The sequence below is a fragment of the Equus caballus genome, chromosome 26 (genome assembly GCF_041296265.1).
Source record: "Equus caballus isolate H_3958 breed thoroughbred chromosome 26, TB-T2T, whole genome shotgun sequence".
Taxonomy (NCBI): domain Eukaryota; kingdom Metazoa; phylum Chordata; class Mammalia; order Perissodactyla; family Equidae; genus Equus; species Equus caballus.
Window position 1 is genome coordinate 32,897,470 of NC_091709.1, and position 13,650 is coordinate 32,911,119.

At 41.3% G+C, this 13,650-nt stretch overlaps 1 long non-coding RNA gene and 1 other non-coding gene across 4 annotated transcripts in view; one reads left to right on the forward strand and one right to left on the reverse strand.

Annotated features, from left to right (window-relative positions):
* Positions 1 to 10,773, reverse strand: part of LOC111770772 (uncharacterized) — a 51,776-nt gene extending 41,003 nt beyond the window's left edge. For all 3 annotated transcript variants that reach the window (XR_011432766.1, XR_011432765.1, XR_002804178.2), the window contains exon 1: positions 10,669 to 10,773. This is a non-coding gene — a long non-coding RNA (uncharacterized lncRNA). The remainder of the gene's footprint in view (positions 1 to 10,668) is intronic.
* LOC111770862 (U6 spliceosomal RNA) lies at positions 2,220 to 2,324 on the forward strand. The gene has a single exon (XR_002804298.1). It is a non-coding gene; the product is annotated as a U6 spliceosomal RNA (small nuclear RNA).
* Positions 10,774 to 13,650: the final 2,877 nt, after the last annotated feature.

Genomic DNA, 13,650 nt, shown 5'->3' on the forward strand with positions numbered 1-13,650 from the left:
GATTTTGTGTGACAGAAGAGATATCCTTAACTAGTTTCAGTTTCGTGCTCAAGAGCATCTTTCTTATAATGTTCTTAAAAGCTTAGAATTAAAGTGAGGCCAGAAGCTATCAAAAGCATCCTTCCATCTCTACCTGCCACAGAAGAAGTTTACCATGGAGAATTCCTGGAAATGATTCACTCTACTCTTCTGGGGTCTGCTCCAGTCTAAATAGGTGGGAAACAATCTACTGAATCAATCCCCTTCATGGGAATCCCTTCAAGAAACAAAAGAGTCTGGGGCCAACTAGGTCTCAGGTCTGCCTTAAGGTGGCCTTGGGGAGCTCTTGTCTGTTGATTTATACAAACTCATCATCATCATCTACATCTGGAGCATCTTCAACTAGAGATTAGACATTTGCCTTGAGAGAACTGTATTTGGAATTAGCATCTGTGGGACCTTACTATTGATAAACATAATAATAAATACATCACCTTTTTGAGAATTGTTTAATGCACTTCATTACATACAGGGCACTGTTCATACATGCATATGCACATGACGTCTAATATAATTACTAATGTAATTTACTCCCTAAGGTGGCTGTTTGCTTAATAGGTGCACACTTTACTTCTAAGGTACTTGAAGAGCATTTGCTCCATGACCTTCACACTTACTGGGCCAGTTCTGACCCAAGTACAGTCCTAAGTCTAAACTCTAATTCCTAAGGTTGAGACCAAGCCAGATGGGCCCCACGGGAAGAAATAAGAAAAAGATGAGATATATCCAGGCCAACATTCTGATTAGACTCGTCTCCAATGTCAAGCTCAAGAGTCAGTACCCTACTCCACCCAACCCAACATTTTACCTCCAAAAAAGATGACACAAGACCATGCGTGAAATATGTGTGTAAAGTGGAGCATTGAAGGAAAAAAAGAAAGATGAGGGAGGGCAAAATGGCTATAGAAGAGTTGAAATCTAATACAGGAAGAACAATCTTCCTCAGAGGGACAGCAACCCAGGGTCAGAGCAGACGCTGGCAAACTATGGCCTATGCACAAATCTGCCCGCCTGCTTTTGTAAATAAGTTTTCTTGGAACACAGCAACGCCTACTGGTGTATGTATCTTCTGCTGCCGCCTTCTGGGTACAGCAGCAGAGCTGTGATAGAGACCACATGGCCCAAAAAGCTGAAAATATTTACTGCCTGGACCTGAAGAGAAAGAGTTTGCTGATCCCTGGTTTAGAGTTTTAGGTTTTGCTGAAAACACTCATTACTGGAGTTCCCCGAAGCAATTTTTTCTGGTTAGAAAATGAATGGAGGAGACATTGAACTGTGTCTGTCCATTCGTCACAGTAGCACATGTGTCTCACTCTGAATGGCAGCTCACAGTCTCATCACTTTGTTGCCTTAATTTCTGAGAATAATTATTTCTTTGCTAACGTTTGGTGAGCTTATCTTTAGGGACTTGAAAGAAGGTTGGGGACATCTCAGAGATTTAATTTCAAAATATGTTCACATCTAATGTTGGGATCCTCCAGGTGGGGAGTTAGAATAACAATGTATTCGCCTGGAGGCTCTGCAAAGGGATGTTACTGATTGGAACTTTGTAGCACAGGCCATGGGAGTGAACTTGAAAAACAGGCATAATCGCTTTTCCAAGTTTTCACCATAAATAATCATTTTATAAAGGTTCCAGTAATCTGCCCACTAGGAAAAAAGAAAAAGGAAAAAAGAAATACTAAAGGAGGACAGTACACAGTGGTTTTGCTCTAAAATAATCATGTGTAATGTCATGCTGCCATCTGCAGTATTTCAATATTTTCATCCAAACGCGGGAATTTTAATGAGCTCTGTAGATACGTGACCAACCGATTGAGGGAGAAAAGTTTTGCCAGCACAAAAGCTCTAAAGCGTTTTAGACCAAAATTTTCTCTTTCGTCATGGTCTGCTTTCTTCCTTGCCCACACGCCACCATTTTAAGTTTGTTCTGTTTCCTGATCGTGCTGATGTATGCATGGTGATATTCCACGTGAAAATGACTTAGTGTGCCGGACCTGTTAGAAGTGCCACAAAACTGGTCAGAAATGCTGTGACTCACTCTGTGCTCACACTCAGGCAAATGCCAAGTGTGCTGCAACGGTGGGGTGTGGCAACGGCAGAGAGGAGACCTGAAGTCTAGGGAAGCCAACTTTTTAAAAAAAAACTTCGGTATTTGAGGGTTAAAGAATCTAAGAGGAGTGCTTATTTCAGGAGCACATACACTAAAACTGAACATACAGACAAGATGAGCATGGCGCCCGTGCAAGGATGAGGTACAAATTCCTGAAGTGTTTCATATTTTTTCAAAAAGGTAAGAATCTAAGAGGATCTATTAGTTTGCAACGGCTGCTATAACAAAGTATTACAGATTGGGAGGCTTAAGCAACAGAAAACTATTGTCTCATAGTCTGGAGGCTGGAAGTCCGAAGTTAAGGTGTTGGCCGGGTTGATTTCTCCTTGGCTTGCAGACGCCCACCTCCTCGCTGTGTCCTCACATGGTCCTTCCTCTGTGTCTGTCTGTGCCCCAATTTCTTCTTGTAAGGACACCAGTCATTAGTTTAGGATCCACCCTAATGACCTCATTTAACCTTAATTACCTTTTTAGAGGCCCATCTCCAAATACACTTACATTCTGAGATACAGGGCTTAGGACTTCAATATATGAACGGGGTAAGCGGAGGACGCAATTCAGCTCATAACAGGAGACAAGCTAAATAAAGTATGTGCTTCTAAGGTTTGGACCTAGAATGATTTGAATACAGTAAGAAGCAAGGCCTTAGGATGCCAAGAGAGAAAAAGGGGAAGGAGGGAGGGAGTGGGAAGGGAGGAGGAAGGAAGAAAGGAAGGAAGGGAGAAAAAAACCCCTCAGTTAATAAATAGAGTCTAAATTTGTCCAAACAAGATATCTTGCTTAATTAAAGAATTCACCCCATCTGTGCCTAACAGGAGGAGGAAGGAGTGTAAAACAAGAAGATGGTGAAAGCTGAACGATCCCCACCATTAAGGCCATTCATCTTTGCCGGCTATGTCCTGTATTGTCCAATAGAGTCTTGAAACTGCAATGTCACCATGGTTACCAAAAGTCCTATTGCTCTGAGGCTCCCAAAGAAACCAGATGCCAGATCCCAGCCAAAACTGCCCCCTGAAGTTTTCTTTCAAATTTGTGCTGGAGATATAATCCAAATTAAGTAAAATAGAAAAACGTGGATGCTCTACCCTCAAAAGGTATTAATGCTTCATTGCTGAACACTTTGGCCCACAGCATCGGTTGAAGGAGAGAACCCTAAGTTGTTTTTCAGGCCCTGACATAGTCAGCTAGGGATGCAGAGCAGACAGCTCACCCCATGATGTTTCCACTAAAGCAACAGCCTGGTATTTCACTGTCTGGCTGTTCCTGTGACACGCTAGTAAAGGAGTATTGACCTTATTCCTTAATCTATTACTGCTTCTTGATAAATGGAACAAGAGCCTCTAATTATTATGATTCCAGCTATTTGTGAGGCTTTTGCTAGGCATTTTGCATACATGATCTTATTTGATAATCCCCTTTTCAAATTCTTCAACAACATCAATGCATCCACAGAGAGCTATTTTATACAAAATATGGTTTACATTTTGTACATTTATGGTTACCATTTTGTTTTATGCTTTCAGGAGAAATCCATAGGCTGCAAAGCAAAAAATAAATTATGATCTGAACAGTTTTATATTGTTTTTCTGTTGCGATTTTGCAGCAGCTGCTATATTCTGCCCATGGGGATATTATACGTCAACTCACAGACCACTTACTTTTTTTTCACTGATAATTTTGAATCAGTAAATGCATAGAGTCACAGACAACACAACTTTTAGACTCCCATCTTCCCAAGATAATAACTTAAGTATACCTAAAGCAGCTGCTATTAACAGCAACAAGAGTATTATTCATTTATGGAAAAAGTGCAAATAAAGAATAATTGCTCCTTATAAGCATAATTTCAATTACTGCCACAAATGGGAAACACATGTGACTGTAGGCGTTTGACTGAGCTTACAAGAGGGAACTGGTTGGTGTAGCATTTTGTGGGGCAATACTGTCATCTGGTGGTCTATACAAAGTATTTCACTTTAGTCCTGTTATATGCACTGTATAGTCCGTTGGAGAGGGACTATCCCAACCCTTGACAATGTTCCAGGTCTCCTTTTGCCCATTTATTACTTCCCTGATCGCTAACAGATACAGAGAATCCGATTTGTACGCATAGACATTGTAGAATCTACATGCTATTTAAAGCTTATGGATGAGGCTGTTCCAGGCGTTCACCGCCTTAGACCCGGACGAGAAGGGATCCTGCTCTGCTCCCCACGCCTCCCATTTAGACGGTTCAGCTCTGATTTCCCCTGGCTGTGCCCCTCCCTACAGATCAAGGAGTCCTGGAGCCAAGGGACATGCCCGCGCAGACCCAAGTCCTTCTCTTCCTGCTTCTCACCCTCTTTGTGGCCTCCACCAAGGCTTCAACTTCCTTGCATCCTATTATGCACTAACGCTCTCATTTTGTCTGAGGTTTTAATGAATAATAACTGGCTCCCGCTTCCCAGATATCATTTGCATTGGAGCAGCTTCCCGAAATATCCAGACACACCCCTTCCCAGCAATAATAATAATGAAAGGGAATTTTAAAATACAAAAACAGGCCCATGGGATAACCCTTCCCACCCCCTTCAAATCACGTATCGTGTCTACAAGAACCCTGGAGCGTTTTCCAAACCTTAGACCTCTGCTGCCACCTCCAGGACGTTTGTCGTAACAGCATGTTCTACTGCGGCTGTTTACTTCCTCTAAAAATGTTACATAAAGTTCAGTTACAGCAGAAGAGCAAGCTCTACAGATCTGCCGTACGGCATCGTGCCTGTAGTTAACAATACTGCCCTGTGAGCTTAAAACTTTGTTGCGAAGCTGGATCTCATGTTGAGTGCTCTTACAACAAATAAATAAAAGCTATTTCAAATAGAGAAGGAGGAAGGGGGCGGGGGAAGGAGGGGAAATGGAGAGAGGGAGGAGTGGTTGACATTTAGTATTTGGCATTTCACAAATCTTGTAACACGTTTTATTTGCTACTCTATCAAATACGAGAATGATAAAAACAGCTAACACTATATATATAATGTAGACATATATAATAAGTAATAAATGTCATGTTTTATATATATAACAAAACTGTGTGGATATGAATAATATAGACACATCCTACAGGAGGAAGGACTGGCATTGACATGGGCTTACTCTGTGGCAGACAAGGTTCTGTGTATTTTATCAATGTTACCAGGTTTACACATTTTATTGTCTCAACAACTCCATGAGGTGGATACTATTATTAGCCTATCTGTCTTACAGAGGAGGAAATTGAGTTTCCAAGGAATTAACTTGTCTAAAGCAGCCCAGCTAGTGAGTAGCTGAGCTTGGACTGGAGCCCTGCATATCTGGCTTCAGAGTCCGTTCCTCGCCATTGCATGAACCCCTGTCCTTTCATTAAGCCGGATGATAGCAAGAAAGTGTGATGCTGTGAGATAAGAAAAATTAGACATAGCACCAGCCTGCATTCATTCACAAGTATTGCTGGGCACAGAGAACGCAGAGGTGAATAAGACAAGCAATGACCTTGCTCACTACCATACATGCAATATGAAGGAGAAAAACAGATAATAGATGTTTTCAAAAAAGGAATATATGTGTGGTAAATATAGTTTATAAAATATATAAGCTATATTGAGAAGCAAAATAGAGTGATGTGATAGAAAGTGACTGAGAGGCTATTTTATAGTAAGTGGACTGAAAAGAGGTGATATTAAGCTACAGCCAATCAAAAAAAAAAATTATCTATGTGAAGTTCTATGAAGAGAGAACATTCCAGAAAGACATAAGAGCTGGTGAAAAGGCCTGAGAGGGGAAGCATCTTGACGTGCTTGAGGAGCACACACAAGGCCTGTCGTCAGGAGTGAAGAAGGGAAGGGAGAGGATGGCGGACAGAGGTCTGAGAGCCAGGCCTGGCTGCACCTTGGGTGACTGGATAAGCCAGCCCAGCGTGGAGATTTTATAGTAGGTGGGAAGAAAAGCCTTTGGAAGACTTTAAGCCTGTTAAAAAGATCACTCTGGCTCCTCTATGGAGAAAGAGTATTAAGGAGAAAAGAACGGAGTACGATCCCCAGGCAGAAATCACTTGCAATGGCACAGGATGGGAAGATGCTCTCTACTGACAGGAATGGGGATGGGCAGATCTGGAGGGATCTGTTGTGTATGTTGTGGCCGTGGAGTCTACAGGTGTAGGTGATGCTTTCAATGTGGAAGAGGAGGGGAGAAGATGAATTTAAAATAATGCTCAGATATGGGGGGTGGCTATGTCCTGGGGAGGAGAAAGTGTAAGAGTGGATGGGAGCAAATCTAGACTTGCGCTGAAGACCCAGAGCAGGAGCCACATTCTGTCTTTCTGATTGTATGGCTGTAGCCTGCTTATTGAGCCTCACTGAGCCCCACTGTACTCATCTGTTAAAATGCTGGAGCAGATCCTTCTGCTTAGCAGCTCCTTCTCTGAGTCTGTGCGGGATTTATTGCAGTTTGCACAGAACGGCTTTAAAACCTTCCAAACCCATGGGCAATGATGGAAATACACATTAGCTTACTTTGGATGATCCTACATAAAACACACACACACACACACACACACACACACACGCCTTAGTAGTACCCAACCCTCAAAAGAAACTTCCAGAAATGAAGATGAAGTTACATTCCAGAGTCACAATACTCTTACCACATTACTAGTTTAAAATGAATTTTCATGTTACATAATTCTGAAAACGTTGGAGGGAAAATTCCTCCAGACAACAGAAGTATCCTGTGCTTGTGGATTTATAGACACTTGTAGCGAATCTTGTAGACTGGAGTAAGTTCTTTTTCATTTGACAATATCATTGTTTTTACACCAGTTTCCTTCAAGTATTGGACCACTTGGGTTCAATTCTTTTCCTCAAGTTATTTTTAGAGGATTCTGTGAGGTTTGAGAATTATTGCTGGAATATCTGGGTTTCTTACAGAAAATTCCAGGGAATCAAAAAGATTCTGGACACAGAATATGTGAAGTGAAAATAGAGAAATGGAAAGAAATATTCCATCTTCTGGCAAAACATGCAGAATTATCAATTATAGGAGCTAAGCTGCGTTTAAAACTTGGTCCCTCTTTCCGCTCTCAGAGGGGAGACTGTAAGGGTGGGGTGGGAATATTTCTGCCCTGTTCCTTAGAACTTTTATAGAATTTCCATTTTCTAGTTTGATTTCTCCAAATACTTGGAGGGCAGCTGAATTATTCATGTTGCCAAAACCACTAAATCATCTATGCTTGAGCAGATTGGTCTAGATTTTTGATAAATCTTGATGTACAATAAACACCAGGCACTTTGTGATCTGCTTTTAAGACATCAGATTTTGGAGACCTGGTATTTCAGATTCCTCAGCCAGGGTGAATTTGCCCACCCAGTGGTGGGCTGTGTTCAGCTCTCCAGGTTTGTTCCACTTCTTAACATTGCTATCGTAGGAGATTCGGGCATTGGCCAAGAGGTTGGGCTAGCTAACCTTTAAGGGCCCTTAGAACCCTAAAATCCTGTGATTCTATGCCTCCATCAGAAAGAAGAATGTGATTTGCTTCTCAATAGTAAAAATAATGATCAATATCTTTATAATCATAATAGTATATACTTATAAGCACTGTTCTGCACATATTTTCTCACAAGAACTTATAAGGTAGGTGCTATTGTTGTCGCATTTTCTAGAGGAGGAAACTGAGGCTCAGAAAGTTGAAATAACTTCCTCAAGGTTGGAGGCTCAAAGGTACTTGCTTCCAGAGTCCATTTTAAGATACTTGAGAGCACAAATCTCTTTCTTGGCATACAAGACACACAGTGAAAATTCCACAAAACATTTCTAACAGCCACGTCACTGCTTAAAAAGTTTAAGAGTCTAGAATGGCCAAAATCTGGACCCGTGACAACTCCAAACGCTGACAAGGATGTGGAACAACAGGAACTCTCATTGATGGCTGGTGGGAATGCAAAATGGTACAGCCACTTTGGAAGAGAGTTTGGCAGTTTCTTACAAAACTAAACATACTTTTACTATACGATCCAGCCATCATCCTTCTTGGTATTTACCCAAAGGAGTTGAAAATGTATGTCCACACAAAACCCCGCATGCGGGTGTTCGTAGCAGCTTTATTCGTAATTGCCAAAACTCGGAAGCAACTAAGATGTCCTTCAGTAGGAGAATGGGTAAATAAACTGTGGTACAGCCGGACTGTGGAATATCATTCAATACTAAAGAGAAATGAGCTATGAAGCCACAAAAAGACATGGAAGAATCTGAAATGCATATTACTAAGTGAAACAGACCAATCTGAAAAGGTTACATACTGTATGATTCTAACTTTATGACATTCTAGGCAAAACTATAGAGACAGTAAAAAGATCAGTGGTTGCCAGAGGGTGGGTGAGGGGGAGGGATAAATAGGCAGAACACAGAGGATTTCTAGGGCAGTGAAAATACTCTGGGTAATACTATAATGAAGGGTTTATGTCATTATACATTTGTCCAAACCCATAGAATATACATCAAGAGTGAACCCTAATGTAAACTACGGACTTTGGGTGATTAGGATGTGTCACTGTAGGTTCATCAATTATAACAAATGTACCACTGAGGTGGGGGATGTTGATAAAGGAAGAGACAATACATGTGTGGGGGCAGGAGGTATATGGGAAATCTCTGTACCTTCCCATCGATTTTGCTGTGAACCTAAAACTACTCCAAAAAGCTATTTTTGTAAGTTTAAGAGTCGAATCAAGAGGTGTGAATAGCAATACGGTTAAGCACTTGGCAACCTTGACCTTGATCTTCGTAGTATGAGCCTCTAAGAGGCAATCTTGCTATTATAACATGGTCTTTGCTCTCAGCACTAAGAGGGTGGTAATTTCCAAAGCAAGATGAATATGTCAGGAGAAGGCTAGAAGGACATGGCCCTCAGCCAATTTAACAGATCAGTCTATCAAGAAATGAGAATGAGTATGGCCAGAGAAAGTGTGTGCACCTCTTACAAGAACATCAGAGGTGTTTTCATGTCTCTGTAACACTGACATTCTCTTCCAAAAATTGGCATAATCTCTGACAAGACAGCAAACTCACACCCAAACAACCAGCTGAGAAATAAAAATAATCAGTTATTGTCAATCCTTTTATCACTGTTATTTTAACCAACCTGTTTGAATGGGCCCCTGCTTTGCCAAGAACAGATAATCTATGCTCAGCTTGAAGGCAGAAAGAAATAATGGCCAGGTAATATTTCTGAAATTCACAGACAGTGTGTTAATTTATGGTGTTCATAACACAGTGGAGAAATATATTCATATATGAAGGAATTCAGTCACATATCTAGGTTAAATTAAGAAAAAAGAAGCACCTGAAAATCTTATTATAGAATGAGTTTTGAGAGAAAAGAAAAAACTTTTAAGTATGAAAGCAGGTTCTCTTTAGATTTGTCATCCTTAGCTGTAAGGTTCTCACTTTGTGAGCCACTGTTGTATAGAACATCACAGTACAGAATGTGACGATTTAATAGACTAATTTAATAGCTTTGAAAACAACCGTTGATGTCTACTATGCCAAACCCACTCCGCAGATTAGAAAACAAAGTCTCAGAGGAATTAAGTGAATTTCCAGGTTCATACAACTCATTGGTGTCTGAGTCAAGTGTAGAAGCTGGTTCAGTCTCTCTTGCAAAAAATGAAAGAAAGAATTTCGGGCAACAAAAGTACAGCTGGGCCTTAGATATTAGTTACACAACTTTTCAGCCAGCTCTTCCAAACTCACCATGTTTGGAGACTCCAAAGAACATTAAGATACATTAGTTCACGATCGTGACACAGGGAACTCCTAAGGCATTCATTGCCTAATACTTCTGAGGGCTGTTGGCATCCTATCAAATCTACAGATTCTTAAATGACATTGAAAAGAACCAGGTATCATTTTGCATGATGCTTGTAAACACACCTACTGTTCAAAGGGACTTTGTTGAGCTTAGAATGATTGATAGAGAAGACGGTTAGTTAATATAGGTACCATGTGCTAAGTAAAAACTCTGCGACAGATTATTCTAGAAGGAGTAGACTTAAAATATTTCTCTTTTCATTTTCTTTTGAAATACCCTGTACCTAAAGCCAGCAGTTGGTTGAAGGCAGAGAGATGTTACAAATGAAGATTTAAACAGAAAAATTAAAAAGCCAATTTTTAACATCTTTGTTCTTTTCAGAACCGCTATGACCAAAAGTTCTGTTTAAAAAAAAATAACTTTAGTTCACAGAGAGGCTATAGAAAAATGGTAAATTGAACAGAAGATAAAACTCTTTTACTAAGTCTAAATCAGTTAGTCTCGTATCCTGTTTGTAAAATGACTGGTTCCCACTCAACTTGTTTAAATCTCTAAAATTTGGTTGTTGCATTTAAGATGTGAAACCAGTTTCTAACCTACATTTTATCAGCTCCTATTTGCCAGTAAATAGACTAGTTGGCCCCAAAGCAAAAAAGTCCATTCTTACAGAGCTGAAACAAATAAAAATTCAAAATACCTGAAAGCAGGATCATCATCTGGTCCGCTGGGTCCTCCTAACAACCAGAGTGAGTCAACTCATCCTCATGAGAGCTTAAAAGACCAAATAAACAGCTGCTATTTCTGTAAATAACACCTCACCCAGCTGTGCGTTGTCTCTGACGTCATGAAGTCCCTCTAAGACATTTTTAAATGAGGTATGTGAGACTGCCCAGTCATACCTCAGACATAGAAATGCCCTACAATAACCTGGAAGCTTCTTCTAGAAAATTATTCTTCTTGCCATATAGATACATGTTTTCCTCTTCTACTATAAAAAAAATGGAAGTGTTTCAATTAGCCACAGGTGCTCACATGGCCCTGCTTGCATTATTCCATCTAAAGACAGAACTTGCCTGGCTGTGGGTACTGGTGCCTGCACACAGTGGGCAGAGTCCTGAATGAGCTGTCAGGCTACACTCTCAACTTGGTCTTTTACTGACCATGTTTCCTTAGACGTGTCTTCCTCTGATGGGGAAAAGAAGAGAGAAGAAAGGGATAAAGCCAGTTCTGCATGCTTCCCAGGGTTATTTTACAGACAGTGAGTGTGAGAAGAACTTGAAAAGTAGAAATCACTGTACAATGTAAGGTGGAGGTGCTACCACCCAAAGCTTGCAGCCAGGACCATCCCACTGTCCCAGCGCAGTGACTCAAGGCAGAGGCCAGGCGGTTTGCGGCAGGTATTACCAGACGTCCCCGTGTGCAGAGGGATCCCATCCTTCTCCATCCATGGCTGCCCTCTGAATGGGCCTCGCCACAGCCTCATTTCCACAGAATGACTTCAGAACTTAACGATAACGATGCATCAGGGTTTAGAGGTAAAAGGTGCTGGGACACAGCTTAGATGTTTCCAGAATGCCTAAGTGCCCTCAATTGTAAAAGTACGTGCCCTCCTGCATTTGGCCTGCATTCCAGACTGTCAGGGTCCTCCCCATCCCATGGAGCCCTGATGGGAGCCTACTGTTGAACATTCTCAGCAGGTGAAGAAAAGGTGCAATGGGTGGTACCCTGGGCCTTAACTGGAAAACTGCCCAGGAACTCGGAAAGCCTGTATGAGCCTTTAAGAGTGGCGATTTGAATTCCCAGCAGGACTTCATCTCTGGAAGTAGCTACTCACAACTCTCATAGGGTTAACTACATAATGTGAAAAGAAATATCTTTCATAAGACAGCTCTATTTTGGAAATAGAATTCATTTTGTTTAGTCTTATAAAATTCTTTCCTATAACCTACCTAGCTATTATTTTTGTCTAGACAGATTCAGTCCTTCCACACACACACACACACACACACATGCACACGCACACACACACACTGTCCCGCTCTCTCCTTTTTGGGATGCCCCCCTATCTACAATGCAGTGGAATTGCAGAGGTTGCTAAATATATTCAGGTGTTTTTATGGAGTGCAAAAATAAAAGAGTGCTTTCTCTTTATTTTATTTTATTTTAGGCAAAAGGTAACATTTTTCATAAAGAAGAGAGTAGGCCTCTTGGATTTTTATCTGGATTTTCTGAGATCGTCCAGTACGTGTTTGGAGTGGAGACCTATTCACGTTCGTTTGTACGAATCCTACTCCAGAGAGTTCTTAAACAGCCCTAGCCCTACACGCAGACTCCATCAGTGCCAACGCCAGGGGGCCCGAGGTCCCCCTCACACAGTTGAATATGAGTGAATACGACTGAGTCCTTGTGAGTCCAAAACTTCACGGAGTACCTGACCCTTGTATGCAGATGTTATTTCCAGGAGTGAAGAAATGAATGGAAATTCGTTTGGTCCCAGCAGCCTGTCAGTTCCTCTAGTAGCAAACCATAAAGGCATCTGAGGAAGTTCTGGTGAACCAATCAAAAGGGGGCTTTGTTTGTGAACTTGGCTGAGCCCACCTCAGGCCTTGTAAATGTCATTGTGTGTACGTGTGAGCATCTGACATTACTCAGCAGCACATACCAAAGGCCAGGAATTTGTCAGAGCTGGACTGATTAGAATGCCTAAAAATATTCTGTTTTTATCAAAACCCATTCTGATGCCTTTTAGCATGAGGGCAAAACGCTAGAGCAGCAGGAACTTTAGGAAGCATAAATTCCGAGAGGCTTTCCAAAAGTCTCAATGACACAACCTCATTGTGTAAGACGTAACTCTTCAACTTGTCTGTCTTCATCCCAACAGATTTTTTTTTTGTAAACCATATAAGGCAGTGCTCTCTCATTTATAAACATGTATAACATGTAAACAAATTTAATTCAACAAATAGTTACTGAGAACCTATTATACACAAGGCACTTTGTTGGGCCCCATGAAGAATGTAAGATCCAGCAAGTAATCGTCCTTACTTTGAATCTGACTGCAGTGCTGGAAGAGTTGAGACCTTTCCTGGGAATGAGCTGCTCTTGGGCCAGACAAACCATGATCCCTGCTTTAGAAGAGGCATAAACCAAAAGCTAGAGAAGAAGAGACAAGGAAGAGATTAATTTTGCTGGCGAGGACTGACAAAGGCCTCATGAGGATGGTGGCATTTTGATCTGGGCCTTTAGGAGTAGATAGAGTTGGCCAGGCAGAGATGGAGAAGAACTCTAGGTGGAAGAAGCACATGAGTATGCAGAGATAGAAAGTGCAGGGCATTAGAAAAATGGATGTGAGATCTTCAAGTTGTTTTCATTATCACGAGGGATGGGGTTTTCCAAAATGAGAAGGCTAATGGCACCAGGATAATGGCTCCCACAATCCCTGCAATGGAGAAAATGCACTATAAAGCAGCAGATTCTAAACGAGAGGGAAAATATCATTTCTGCAAAATGGCCAAAACCACAAGTGTGGTGATTGAAGCTGAAGGTAAGCCAAGCTTGATCCTCGTTTGGTGGCATGTTAAAGGGCTGTCCTTAGGCTACCACATACGTGTGCACGCAAATGTATATGTATGTACATTTCACTCAAGGCCCTTCACCGCACAGTCGTTCTTTCTTTTTC